Consider the following 15567-nt stretch of genomic DNA (forward strand, 5'->3'; position numbering starts at 1 on the left):
ATTGCAGGAAAAGGCATCTAGAGAGCAAGATCATTTCTTTCTTCCAGAAATGGCCACTGGTTTTGTATATCTTGCACAGAACATGACCAACAAGTCTTAAACCAGAAGCAACTGAAATGATAAATGTGTGAAATGTGAAGCCAGTGATGACACTTTACAAAACAACAAAAATGGGAATGGCCAGCCTGCTTTGCAAGAGCAGGGCTATTCTAATAAACAATTCACATTCACAGGAAGAATCTTCCTGAAGTTGATAGTGCTCTCTTTTGAGCCATTTTTTCAGGGTTGACAAATAAATTGATGTTTAATCCAGTTTTAGAACTGAAAATTCAGAGCTTAACCCCATTCATGCCAAAACAGCCAGCTTCATTTCCAACTATCACTTTCAGAGTTCCAAGTAGAGCAGATAAAGAACTGTGTGTGTGGGGGGGGAAATCATCCAGGACCACTAAAGAAAGTTTGCCTGCCTTTACTCTTATCTTAAAATAAATTTTAAAAAGGAACCAACAGTTTTAGTAAAACAAGGTGTCCTGTTTCTTTGCCTTATACTCCAGGCAACAAGCCAGGGGATAAAAATGCTATTTACAACAGACGTGCAAGCTTACAAAAGGCATCAGTAAAGACACATTTTGTTGAAGTCACCTAAAATCCAGAACAAAGGTTGTAAGATTTTAAATGGTATATTTCTGCACTTAACTGCTAATAAAAGTGGCTACTAATTGTTAGGCCCAAGAGTTATATGGGAGGGACCATTAACATGTTGTTCTGGTTTTGAAGTATCTGTCTGCATTAACATAGGGCATTGTAGTGCAGATTACATTGAAATGCTGACTACTCTGCTGTAATAATTGCTAGGAGGAAAACATTCAGCCCTATGCTAAAGAATTGATATTAGTTAACTTAGAAAAGATAAGTCTTGCTCTATTTTTGATACTTTAGGTGGTCTGCTTGATAACTGAAGATATATGATAACTCCCCATGAAGATTTGGCATTTCTGCTTTCCACAAAGAAATGGTTTCCACCAGGAGTTCTTAACCTAAAACAAAGCAGTTACGTATACAAACAGTACAAAAGCTTTGACACTGATGCCAACCTTTTCCTGCTAAATCTCTCATACCTCAGAAGTGAAGCAGGATACATCAGAAATTTAAGTTTTAGATGAAACTGTGGGTCAGGTTACTTTTCTTTGCAGTATGGACCATCATCCCTGTCCAAGAGAAACTAGTACTTCTGAGCTGCTACAAATATATACATTTAGATCAATGTGTCAAGATGAGTGAAGTCAGCATCTGTAGCCTTGCCATATTACATTTTCATATTTAATTGTTTTTGTCCAAAGTGAATTAAGTGCCAAAAGAAGGGGGGAGGGGAAAAAGAGAGATAGTTAATTGTCACAGCCAGAGCAAAAGAAGCGTGTTTGTTTGCACATGCTAATCAGTTCCCTCTGTGTGTTTACGTTTGTCCCTTGGTTGGTGCAGACTGAGAGTGGGTAGGAATAACAAATTTCTTTTAACTCAACAACTATGCTGCTTCTACCATCTCTTCTCTTCTTCCCCTTTGTTCTGTCCTCCAAAGAAGTTTCTCCTACTGGGCTTCTCCTCAGTTTACCAGATCTGGCTTCTTTCTGCTCCCATTCTCCCCACTGCCCCATGGCCCCTTCCCCCACCTCCCTACCCATCTCCTGCCTGCTCCCACTGGTTTTCCGTCCTCCCTCCCAGCACTTCTGTCTCTTTGTTCCCACAGCTCTGGAGATGTGCAGAAGGAGCCCAGCTTGTTGTCTTAATTATTTACTTTTATCAGGGGGGAAACCTGGAAAATTTGCGATCCAATTGACAGCAGACAAGAAGATAGCAGAGGAAAGAAGGAAATGTCATATGTGTCAGAAAATTTTCATTCAGAAAATTCAAGTTTTCCTTCAGAATGAGATATACAAGTACCAAGAAAGACGGCATGAAACTTGCATGCAGTTATGACAGATCGCTGTTTTAAGTCATTTGTACAGAATTAGGGATTTTCCTTCATAACATGTTTAACATTTTTGGAAGCACATTTAGACCTGTGAAGGAAAGTGAAGAGAAATTAAGCTAAACAGTCAATTTGGGCTGAAGTTGCCTCAGAAGATTTTTGGAAAGCTTTTGCACATAGAAATGAGTGTATTTTCAAATCTGTGTAAGAACATTTAGCAAGGAACTAGCTTTCTGTGCTAGAGTATAGGAAGGTCTCAGGTGCGTAGTGTTAATCTGCTAGCATGGTGGTGGTTTGGGTAAGAGAAGTACAGTCTCTTTAGAGAGGGAGAGCAAGCACAGCTGTAATTTTCCCAGCTTTGGAAGGACATATCCCAATTTTTTCATTAAAACCATAAAAAGCAACTTTCATCACCACCATATTATGATTGCTAGAATAACTGCTAAGCCAAGTTTAAGCAACCAAGAAAAAATGTTTGTAAACTGACATATCTGTCTTATCTGTTGACCTTATTTGAGAAAGGTACAATTGCAAATGAAGCACCTTTGCTTACTAATCAGGTTCTTCTAACAGTTTTAACAATCCTGTCTGCTTCCCGTCTATGTTTGAAATAATCATAACGTGTTACTTACCACTGACTGAATGGAACAAGCAGTGGTCAGACCAGTCCAGTAGTCAGCTTAGGTTGCATGGCAATGCTGAGGAAGCTGGGGTGCCTACAAATTCATTATCCCTAATATCAAAGATCAAAAGAGTCAAGTGTTGCTCTGCAGCGCAGCGCACAAATTACTTTATAGGGGAATTCTCTTGTGTCCCAATGAACCTATGAAAACTGTCAGACACTAATAGGCAGTAAAATAATTTCTCTAGAAGTTCGCTTCTGCTGTTTGTTTGGATACCTCTCTGGGACAGAAGAGAAATTTGCTATTTTTTTCACCTGAATCCTCCTCCCATGCACTGAAAACAATGCAATTCTACTTGAATTAGGACAACAGGAGAAGCAATTTAAAGGGGCCCTAAGGATTCAGTCCTTCAATCACAACTGTGACAAAACACTGTCATCCTTGCCCGCAATTCCTTGGCAATTTACAGTACAGCAGTGTAACAGAAGGAGACCTTGCACTGCGAAGAAACCTGACTAGATAAGCAGATCTTCACCTTCTGATTCCCCTGCCCATGCACTATTACACAAATCCTGGTGATCACTAGTTACTCAGCCATCCTGAATCCGTTTGGGAGATATATGTCGACCTGACATCCAGAAACCAAAGTCTGCACTGACTCTCATAGGTTGCATCTACTCTCTCTCCCAAATCAATCCCTGCTATGTCATTACCACTGCATCAAACATTGGATATTTGAATCTTAGCATCCTTCCTCTGAGATGCTTAAATAACTGGAAATTGTGTGAGATCTTTTTATACATTAATTGCCTAACACAGTGCTGCTGACCAGAAAGGATCCTTTCCCCAGTCATCCAGCAAACAGTTCACTTACAGTCCCACTACCTCTGAACATCTGTGTGTATATAGATGCAATTTACCTCGTTACTAGATGCAACTTAGATGCAGCTGTTTCATAGAGAGCTTTCGGAGACAACTGCTTGATAGACTTCGCTAATGCCTGTTGCTGAAGTTTAAAAAAAAAAAAAAATTTAAAAGACAAAGGGCAACAGTACACTCTATTAGCTAAACTTCTGGGGAATACCCACCTTTTTTCCTTTTTGATGGATCTGTCCTGAAGAGGCAAGTATAACAGTCCACAGGTTGAGAATCTTCCCCTGAAAGGACTTGTAGTGTCACCTACTCATGATAGCGTGTTACACTATTTAGGTGTTGAACACGTTGATTGATAACATAATAAGATACTGCTATGTGCTTCCTTGCTTAAAGACTGGAAAAAATCTGAGTAAATGGTTAATTCCAGTCTACTTGCAAAAGACAGGTTAATTTGCTGTACTGCAGCTAGCGTAAACTAGAGTAATTGTGTTAATTGAGTTATAGCTCACCAAATGTGGTATCATTATATATATATGTAATGTTTATACATTTCTTTATATATACACACAATACTTATCTGGCTACATATGATTTAATTTTGTGCAGATGTATTTCTAAACCTGGTTGTGAACTGCTATGAGGGTAGCAGTTGTTACATTTAATTAATAATGTTATTGAATCCAAACCCCTACTCTCCTCACAAATGTAAGACTAATTTCTGAACTTGTGCAAGCGTATATTTAGTTTCTACATATCATCATCCTCATCCTCAGGAAGCCCTGCCAGGCATCGAACCTTGCTAATCCAAGTTGAAGTTGGTTGAAGGTGTTACTGACAAGACCAAAAAAAAAAAAAAAAAGCAGCTTGCAGAAATCAACAGGCAAAAAATAAGGTAAGATATTTAAAACTCTCACAGATTATTTCATTGTTCTGAAATGTATGAAAATTTGCTAACTACAAGCCAATGATTAGAAGTCAAAGCTGGAAAGTAAGAAGTGGAATGCAGCAGTGCACACCAGGACATGGTGCATCAATGTATCTGTATTTGTCACATACATTTTGGTTATGCTCCTGTGGAAATGACTTCAAAATGATGAGTACTGTAGTAATTAGTCACAGTGAATTTTCAGAGAGGAGAAAGATTTACCTAAAAGCTAACTTGAGTTAAAAAAAAAACAACAAACTCCACATTTTTTTCATGGGTTTGTGGTCAGGTGAAAAATCATGGGAAGTCTGTAATTAAAATCTGAAAATCACAAAGTATTGTGTCTTAAGATCTTGCTTGGTTTGCTTGGCTGAGGTTCAGAATACATAATCTTTCTTCATTGAAAATGAAGTCTAAGCAGAGGAATAGACCTTAATATTCACGTGCTTCTTTCCCTAGACTAACAGAGTGTGTGCATAAAGCCGGGCAGGGGAACAATGAGAAGGGAAATACCCCGTTCTGTTCTACTGTACCACAGTCTATCTAATCGAGCTGGCTGGCTGCTGGTGAATGGAGATGGGAATTGACTCAGTCTCCAAGTTTTAACTGGAAGTCCACTGCAAGTGCTAGTGATATAAACCTGAAGTTCAGTCTTAGATAAAGACAGCTTACAAATAATCAAAATAAAAATATTTTGAGTTTATTATTTAAAATGTATAGCAAAGATGTTTATAGTCTTTAACCTGGACACCTTTGGAGGAGAAATACTTGTAAATGACAGTAGCTGTTCTTGAGGTAAAGACTCTTAAGCCATCTACTCTCACGTTCCTTTAGGGTGGACGCATTCCCAAAATAGAATTAACTTTTTTTTTTCCTTCTCTTTTTATGACCAGTTGATGGGAAAAGGCAGAAGAAATGTTAAGTGTGATTGGTGTATTTTAAAGTGTATTACTAAGTCAGTATCCTTTTCCAGAACATATTTCTGTTGACTGCCTTTTCATGCAAGGTGTTTAGCCACTTCTCCATGAGGATTCAGCTTCCCGCAACCTGTAAAAAGAATCTCCTTTTCTTACAAAGTCTTCTAAAGCTGTTAATTTATGTAGAATGTAGAAAGTAATTTCAAAACAGGTATGAAATGGGCAATTGCCTTTCGCTTCCTGAGGTTTCCATTGGTTTGTCTTCTTGAAGTAGATTCTCACCAGGACTTTCAGCAGCAGGAGCTCCCCTCTGGTGTTATGCACAAAGCTCTTCAGCTACAAGTGGAAGGGAAGATAGTGCCTTTGCATCTACTTCAGGATTTCTGCTTGGAAACCTAGTAACAAAACATTGAAATAAAAATAATTGGTTATACTTAAAATTTAAGTGTCAAAGTTTCTCAATTGAGGCACCTCAAATATGTCCATATAAAACACCTTCCTACCTCTTACTGTTACTGTTCAGGATTTCTGTTCAAACAATGCATTAGTCGGGCTAAAGCTGTTGAAACTTCAGCTTTCATATTTCAATACTATTTCAAGAAAAGGCATATCCTTTATAAATAGTTTGTATTGTGTAGACATTCATATCCTTTTGTTAGCTCTGAGACAATTTATAGACATTTTTTGAAAAACACAGGTTTTTTTAAACAATATTTTTAAAATGTGGATCTCATTTTGAATTGTGATTGAAGCTTAATCCAAATTTGTATGGGGACAGACAAAAAATTATGTCCACAAATGCTTCAAATATACTGGGGAGCACTATTTTCCGCTGATCTTTCTCTGAGTCAGAACATTGGCAATATTAGGAAAATGAAGGTTTCCTAAAGTCTTCGGAATCCTTCAGATGACTTTTGCAAGGCACTGTGAAGCATGAAGCCTGGAGAAGGCAGTTAAGTCATACCGCTGCCTCATGGCAGCTGGTTGATATCCGTAAGGCTTCCTGGAGCTGTGCTTCCTCTTGGAAGAAAGACTGGGATTCTGTGTGTCTATCTAGCTGTTTTCTTCTGTCTTCTTCTTTTCTTTTTCTTTAATGTTTAAACCAAATAATGTATCAAACTTCTGTGGCTAAATTTAAGCATGTGAATCCAGTTCAGTAATTTCATTTCTGCAATTGCTTCATTCATGAAGCATCATGTGATTGAGCCTAATAAAATTAGTTTGGTGAGTAAAGCTGAGAACATGCATACCTCTCCGTGTCGGGGGGCAGGTGGGAAATGGAGGTTGTGAAAGCTGAACCATCCTAGTTTTCAAAAGTTCTTGACTTCGGTAGAAATTGTAGGTATTTAGCACCACTGATTAACAGGTAACTTATTTAGGTGTCTAACTTTAGGCACCCAGATAGGCTGAGTTTTGAGTTGGTTTGTTTCTTGGGTTTGGATGTAAGTGAGGGGAGGGAGAGAACTAATTTGAGATTGCATATAAAGATACATCTAGGAGGAACAGGATGGAAGCTAAGCAGAGTAAAATGAGTGCAGCATGTGAGAAAAAAGATAGCTTGCAAGTGAGGCATATTTGACTATAAGAGCACTTCCCAAGACAAGCAAAGGAAATTTTAGCATGCATGGACATTTGAAAGGGATCTGGGTAAGAGGAGGCATTTCCCAGACCCTGCATAGAAATGGTTTTCATCTCTGCTTTTTGTCTGGATATTTGGTGTCGAACTGTGATTATGCTTGAAAATACATGGGGCAGCCAAAAGCTTGTAGCCACTCAGGCCTTGCTGAGAGATCAGCTTCCATAAAACTGAGTTCCTTTAAAGAAGGTGCCATGCTGTCAGCACATCTGTCTCAAGAAAGGGAAGGAAGCACTGAAAGTGGAGGATTGCTGTTCATTAATTGCATCATATTGAGCTTCCAGGGAGACAAGTACTTGAGACAGCCAAAAGGTGGAGATTTTTAGGTTCCTCCCCTGCTTTTCTTCTCCTCCCCCCTTCCCAAAATAAGTGCTTTGCCAAAACCTCCTTGTGGCAACACAGCGGTTCTTAAGGAAAGTCAGAACCAAAGAAAGAAATTTGGAGACTTAGTTAATTCCAGTCCTTTCTTTTCTGGAAGGAAGACTTGTAATGTGTCCACTCTATCATGTTACACCTCTTCTTCACTGCTATTCAGGGTGCAAATCTGAAAAATTAAAAAAATATAAACAAAAAAAGAAAATAGCAGCATAAGTCCTTGCCCAGTCTTGTAAACAGAAGAGCTTTCAGCTTCCCATTGTTGCTCTGAGAACAAGAATTGTAAGAATTATGGAGACATTTATGCTTCATTCAGTTTTATTCTTGTATGGATTACTCATGGAAAAACTTCCTGTGCTTTCAACAGAAATTTTCCCCAGGTAAAATCTATAGAATCTAGCTGATGTTTAAGAAGTTTTTTAGCATTAAAGTTCATTAATAAAATGAGCTTGTGGATTTTCTAATTTCTTGATCAGAAATGTGTACCTGATTTATTAACTTAATATTATTTCAGTTTCGTACACTGTAATCTCATATTTCTAGATGTAAAATGGGGAGTTGCTATTTGAATAGAAATATATTTGCTGTAAGTGTACACAACATAAGGTGTGAGACAAGACATCTGCTGAAGATGAAGTCAGGAGCTAAATTCCGTTTTTATCAAAGCTGCCAATGCGTTGGGACCTGAAGTGAAGGGCTTTTTCCTAAAGGAAGGTGCCTTGAAGGTAAAGCAGTTCTCTTTCTACTGCTCAGATTGTCCCTGTCTTCGACATCTGGATGATTCAGGAGTGATTTCCTGGGGATACATGGCATCCGCCACAAGTTCTGAAAGTGAAATGCACCTTAAATTACAGACTTGGACAATACTGAAATTTTCCCTCTGGTTTCTTAAGGAAAAGTTTTGCAAAACCAATGTTAAACACAAATAACAAGCTGTCTAAGGGATAGAATTGAAGAAGGCTTCAAATAGGGGCATCTGTGAGTTTTTTACTAGTGTAAAACAACAATATAGATATATAACATGGCTGAGATTGTTTTAATTCAATTGAAGATAATCAAGTTGTTTAAAAAAGCTGAAGAAGGCAAATAAATGCTTGCAATGTGCCTACAAGTTTATTAATGTATTGCATGAGCAAAGAAACAAGTGGAAAGTCCGTGACTGAAAGTGATTTACCAGTTGAAATGAGCACAGTTGGCAGCAACTGCAGATTTCAGGTTTCAGAAGTTCTCGGATATCAGAACACGTCTGAAAGAACAGATAGGTAATTGAGATTTAAAACACTTGGTACCTCTTTTATGATGGCTATTGTTTTTCCACTTCTGTATCTGGGATACTGAATTATTCTGGAACAACACTGTAATTGGGTCAAAAGTTTCCAGTGCTCACTGGGACAGAATTCCCATAGCATGGTGTGGAATATTAAGGATAAATTACAAATTACCCCTTGAATTAGGAGCTATCAAAAATACTAATGCAGATAGACATGATTGGGATCAATGTCTTTTTCTGTTCCCACAACAAAAGTTGTAAAGAAAAGGATGAGACCTGAAAGTTCACCATTGCATGCAGCAAGAATACTGATGTGACTGCGCTAGAGTTACCTTTGTGTAAGCGTGTAGCACAACACTGACTAGCCAGCTACCACAAATTACAAGTTTGTACTTGCTGAGGAGGGGACAAAGATGTTGTTGCTGAAAGATTCTGAATTCCTAACAGTAATAAAGCTGGGAATACCTGAATTCATAGTCTGTCTTTTAGAGATCCGGGTGAATTAGCCTGTGGTTCCATCATTAACTTTTAAAATCAATGGTTCAGCTTCTTCAGTTATCTTCTCTATACAGGCAGGTGTAAGAGCTCTTATGACATGATGAGAAGAAGCTTGGGAAGTTTTCTCAGGTCCAAGGGAGTAAAAAGCAATAACTGTCCCAGTTAGATCCACTGCTGTTTAGTTGGTCTTACCAGAGAATTTGATCTTAGGCTGTTGGAATCAGCACTGAAAGAAAGAAACTTAGCGCACAGCATTGTCAAAATTGTGCCTCTGTAGAGTGTTTCGAACTAGTTAATCACTAAATGAGGCCACTGGTGTTTAATATGAAAAGGTAGCACAGATTTTCTAGGCAAGGGAACTATACATTTTTCCTAACAACCTGCAAGACTATTCATGATAACCCAGGAATGTGGTGAACATCTACTGATCTGAGCTAGCCATAAAAAATACTTTCATAGGAATGAGTAATTTTAATTAGCACAAAGGTCAAATTCAAGGCAGATAAGAAAAACATTTAAAGTTAAATTGGCTTATAAAAAAATACAGCTATAAGTCTTCATGCTTTGGGGAATAAGTGAGTCAATAGAACCACGAAGGCAATGCCTCTCTGACTGGAAACGTTACAAAACAATCTGCATAATCAGGGGTGAAGGATCACGTTTTCCTATGCAACAACTAACCACTGTTAGACAGGACATCAGACTACACAGGCCACTAGTCCTAGGTCACATCTGACATTTTCTTAGCAAGGGCAAGAAAGATTTTCTGGCCCTGGGAAAGCATCTTAACGTGCAGAGATTTCAAAGAGAAGCTCAGGTGTCTGCAGTGTCTCCTAGGCATTCCTGGCACTGCCTCCCATGGCACATGTGCTGGTGGTTGTTACATGATGCGGTCCCCACACATTCATCATTTGCTGCTCATTCATCATCTCTGTTGTATCTGCATATGGTATTGACAGCACAGACTGCTAGGCAAAAAGGTAGGGCTTAAATAGTCCTTTTTTACTGTGGACTGTTTGTTGAGGTTTTTTTAAACAAATTGAAAGTGCAAAATGAACCAATGTCTGCAGCATGCTGGAAATAAGTGGGACTGAAAAGAGCAGTTTGGTAAAAATGCAAGTGTCCAAAAAGGATCCAGCAGGAAAAATGCACCCTTGTTAGAGAATCAGACTGGGCTTGCATTACCAGAGAGCAAAGATAGTGAATCTTTGTTTTGGCATGTAATTACTTTTCATTACTCATTATTAGTTTATCATATACTTACTTTCATTACAAACGGTTCCGGAGCAAGTAAGAATGGGATATTACCAATGAAAATGTCTTTGTAATATTTTCACTATGAAGTAGAGCAGCTTACCAGAGTGGAAATCCTGAAGACTTGCCCAAAGTGAGATAGTGAGTCAGTGTAGCCTAGAATCAGCTTCCCTGGCTTCTGCTTTCTTACATCAATCATCTTCCCACAGCTAAACTTGTTAGATGGCATAAGGCAGAAGAAAAGTGGCCAAGACCCAATTAACCTTTACTGAATTCAAAATAGGAAACTGTAGGAAACATTTGTGTCAGCACTTGTTGGGTACATTTAATGCAGAAAGGCTGAAATTTGCAAAACATTTTAGACTCCTTTCATGATACAGAGGACCACAAGCATGTCTGTATGTCCCAGAAGCTGCTCTCCAGGTCTGAGCCCTGTATGACAGGAAGATACTGGCATTAGTTTGCCTGTTGTCTCCCTGAGAAGACCAACAGGAGCTTCTTTATGGAGCTGTTGAGTCAGCAGTTTCTCTTTTCTCTGCAATTGCCACTTTCCAGTGAATGTTGCCTTGCTTATTTATTCCTTGCCCAGGTTTAAAGTTGTTGGCATCACAGTCCTGCTCTGCTCTGTGCGGTCCTTCTACCACATATTTTCCTCCGAGCAGAACTGTCCAGGATGGTGCACAATAAATGCTGTGTACATAATGGAAAAAAGATTTATGGGAAAATATGGTGGTGACTTGGCTGGTTCATAAGTTTTTCACTTTCTTAAAAGTAGTGCTACAAAAATATTTGTATCAGATATGAAGTTCTTGTTGGTGAAGCAAGTGTGGGTAAGATGAAGGGTTGGGTATGTACAGTAGAGGTAGGTCTTGGAAGAAAGAAGTTAGTTGCATTTAGAGCACTGCAAGAGAGGACACAGTAGAGGGGGCTAAAAAGTGGCTCAGTTGGTATGCTGCCTGTGACCTCGAATAATATCTAGACTGAGCTACATTCTGGTCCTTTCCTCTGAGCCAGCTGCATCAAGATGATGGAGACAGCATCACAGTTACACAAAACTGCTGGTTATCAGGCAGTGGAGATTAACTCAAAGGAGGTAAAGAAGAAAAAAACAGTTTTCCATCAGATAGCTTCCTTGCTGATGAGAAGCAGAGGATTTGCTTTCGGTAATCCTTCATTGCTGAAGCTGTCCAAGTGCGTTTTATTTCATATGGATGAGGGAGTTACCTACAGCAAGAAATCAGGAAATAATCTTGGCAATAAAGGGCTCAGAAGAGGCTATAAGCTTTGGGGTCGCATTCGAGGCAATTACTAATTCCAAAACATGAGATAACCTAGATTTAGGCAGAAGTTGTAGGGTGAATACTAAAAACATTACCCTTATTTATAAAGTATGAAATAGTACTCATTAACACTGTATGTTTCCCTTTCCTGTGGAGAAGTGAGGAGGAGGGAAAAAAGTGGTAAAACAGTAAAGCAGGAGGAAAAAAAACCAATGGGAAAGGGGTTGATTTGTTTTTAAAAATTCTGCAATTACAAATTAGGACCTGTATATTTTTTTCTAGAGGTATTAATACTATGTAGCTGTGAAGCACCCGGTTTGTCTTAAGCCTTACAAGTAATCTCCATGAAATGTTCAAAGGAGACGGAAAGGAGAAATACAGATTCCCAACTCCTTAAATCTTTTATTGATATTGAAAGAACTGCAAAAGGAATACGGTCTGTCTGATTCTTAGCACTGCATACTTTTATGAAGAGAGATAGTGCTCAGGGCAAGAATTAATATTCCCAGTAAAAGTATGTTGTTTTGGTTATTAATGTCAGAAAATCTGAAGACTTCTGCACTTGAGACCTGAACATTAGCTTTTTAACTTACCCTGATGTATCTCAGCAAGAAAGGTCGCACTTACATTAATGCCTTCGGGGAACTATGTGGGTTGAAGTATAGGAAAAGGTGTTGTTTATGGCAGGGTCTCTTGACAGGACTCCTGCTAGGATATTTATGATGAAGCAAGTACTTTCTGTCATCAGACTCCTACAGTCCCCGTTTGCAGCCAAATATGTCTTTGGTGTGTGAGGGGGTTTGGTTTTGTTTTGTTGTTGGTTTGGGTTTTGTTTGATTGGATTTTTAAGATTAACCTTTAGGCCAGCATAAAGCAGTGAACTATCTATTATTCTACTGCTTCACTTAGCAGCCCTGGTGGTCCATTGTGCCTGTCCCTCTTTGCAGTTTTTAAAGAAATGGCTTGTTGGGAGTGTTGGATGGCTCTTACTTGTGTATCTATGCGTTCCCACTGGCTTACTCAGGATAGCTTAGTTTACATAACTCTTGTCTTCTAAGCATTATCATTAAGATTCTGAAAAGGATATTCTAGCTCAAAATTTTGAGCTTGAATCAAAAGTACTCTGCTCTCCAGACTGCTGATTTCATCCATCTTTGATCCAAACTCTCCCTTAAGGGCTTTCATAGGAGCTTCGGTTTATGTTGTTGTTGTTTTCCCCCAGTTGGTGCTGTCTAGTTCAGCAGGCGCTGAAGTCATTGGAAGTTTGATCATTGACTTTCAAGAGGGAAACCTCAGGATCTGAGCATTTGAGATGGAGAGGGTACTTAGCAGTGCTCAAGCAAAGATCTGACTAAGTCAACGGGAGTTTTGCCACCTTCAAAAAATACAGGATGGCACTCTGCCTTTGCCTTGCCCTGCCAAATGCTAAAGGGGGAAAGCAAAACAAACCAAATGCAACATGTTGACTACTTGTCCATTCAGACTACTTGAAAAGTAGTTTGTGTATGCATGAAAACCTTTGGAGAAGATTAGTCCTATTTCTTACCTATTTGTGTTATTATGCTAACAGTAGAGAACCTGAAACATACTTACTCCAGAGGCTTAATGCTCACAATGTATGAACTTCAAATGGACAAAACCGCTGTGTTTTCACACGTTGTCGTTTCCTATGTAGGTATATGTTAGTACATTGGGGTTACAAAATGGTGAGTTCTTATAAAGAGCTCTCCCAGAACAACCTTTAGGCTTTTTCTTGTTTAAGCCTTGTGTATAAGGAAGACGATACACCAGATTAACACAAAATCTGGAAGCTTCTTATGAAAAAGGCATTTACATCCTCAGTCAATGCCTCGGCGGTAGTATCAGTAGGACATTCCTACCCAGTGTCCAGGAAAAAGCAGCTGGCAAGTAGAGATAGAGAAATACATCTCTGATACATGTATATTATGCTGGATGTGTTCATTTTTCTTAATTATGCTGAATGTATTCATTTTTCTTAAGGAGGGGAAAAAAAGGGGGGTGGGGGGGAGGGGAGGTCGTGGTAAGGTAGGTGTTTGCTCTTCAGGGGTGGGATGTTTTGACCTTTGGAAGGTGGTTTTCATCCTCTGGTACGACGGGTGCTGCTCCCCGGGGAGGGGCGGAGGTGCGGGGCGCTGGCCCAGCAGCAAGGGCAGTGTTAACTGCATGTGTCCGTGTCCGTCCCGGACTGCAAGTGAAAAGATAATTAAACAAATAACCTTCAAGATGTAATCACGCTCTCGCTTTCGCACGGCATCCCCAGGCGGTTAAAGCTGCACATGGGTCAGCTGGTACCCGAGAGCTGCGGGAGCAGCCACGGACCAGTTCCACCTTGGGAAGGTGCCTGGGGGTTTGCGCCGCCCCGGGGAGTAAGGTAGGGAATGATGGACAGGTCTTACGAACCCGAGGTAACAGCTGGAGGCTACTACTCGCCCCATGCAAGAAGGAAAGTATTGCTATAAAGCGGGAATCTTTATAGCTGTTCGGCTGGAGGAAGTTTTTGGCTGTAAACTGTCATGCACTGCAGCTCCCGGTGAAAGGCTGTGGAAGTGGGGAGTCCTCTCCTGAGAGCCGAAGTGCAATTAACATCAGAAAAAGGGAGAAGGAACGAAAATAAAGACGGCAGGAATCCAAGCCCAGCAAAAACTTTACGGTTTGGGTTTCACCACCACCACCCCCAGCCCGCCCCGTTCCAAAGATTATATATAACTTCTGGAAACTTTTTCTTTTTTTTATGATCACTTAAAAATTTAAAGCTGGAAGGACTTCTTTTTTGAAAGGCCAGCTAAATCTGAGTGTATACATTGTCTGGGGTGAGCGGCACGGTCATTTGCGAAATATGAAGTAAAACATGAAATGTATCAAATTAAATTCAACTCTCCTTTGTTCGCCTATAGAGAGTGATCAGTGCAAAAAGTAGATATAAGATCTAATATATATATATAAAATATATAAAAGTATCTATATGCAAAAAGCATACAGATTGCTTCCCATTCCTTGTGTACATACATATATATAAGGAATTAGCCCTTCCTGGAAGCATCCACCCGGAAGAATTAAATAGTGTTTTTTAAAGCCGCTATCGCCTAAATACATATTTAGATCGGCTCTATTTATTTTATTTATTCCTTTTCGGAACCGTTCGTTTTCCACCGAAACGGCCCCGTCGCTTTCAATTCCGGCTGGTTCTGCCTTCAGCTCTTAAACATGTTCTTCGTCAGGCGAGGACCAGTCGAGGGACAGCTGAGGCTGGAGTTTGCCCAACATGGGACATACACACACCCCCACACACCCCCACTGTCGCCTTACCCCCCCCCCCCCCCGCGCCGTACCCTGCGACTTCTGCAAAGGGGGAAAAGTCCCTTCTCTCCCCTTCACCTGCACGGAGGGGGTGACTGTCCGTGCGCGTCTTTGGGGTCAGCTTGTCGCGGTGCTCGGCTTTTTCAGGATGAAGATGCTTGAGGTGTTGCCTTCGAGGTACGAGCCCAAAGGAAGGGGCTGCGGGCAGCGCGCCCGGCTCCTGCGGGCTCTGAGCCCCCGCGGCTTTCGCTGGGACCTGCCCGCTGGCTGGTGGCGCACCTGAAGCGAAATAAATACCTGATAGCGAAAAGACCGTCTCAAACTACCTATAGTAGCTACTACGTATCAGCTTAGCAAGCTTCGCCCGTAATTTCTTTGCAAATGCTGCTCTCCCTTTCCGAAGAGGACAAAAAGCGGGCGGTAGATGCTCAGGCAGGAAAAGCTTTGAGAAACTTTAACGCAAAGAATTAAGCTGAAGGGGTAGCAACTTTCCGAGTGTTTTTGCACAGTGGTTGCAGAGAGCGGGTGTGCGGAATGTGACATGTCAGGCTGAAGGGGAAAAAAAAAGCTCCGCGGAGGAGTAAGTTGGTGGCACAAGAGCCCGGTGGTGCTGTGTAGTGAAAACACAG

This window comes from Falco biarmicus, chromosome 6 (genome assembly GCF_023638135.1).
Source record: "Falco biarmicus isolate bFalBia1 chromosome 6, bFalBia1.pri, whole genome shotgun sequence".
Taxonomy (NCBI): domain Eukaryota; kingdom Metazoa; phylum Chordata; class Aves; order Falconiformes; family Falconidae; genus Falco; species Falco biarmicus.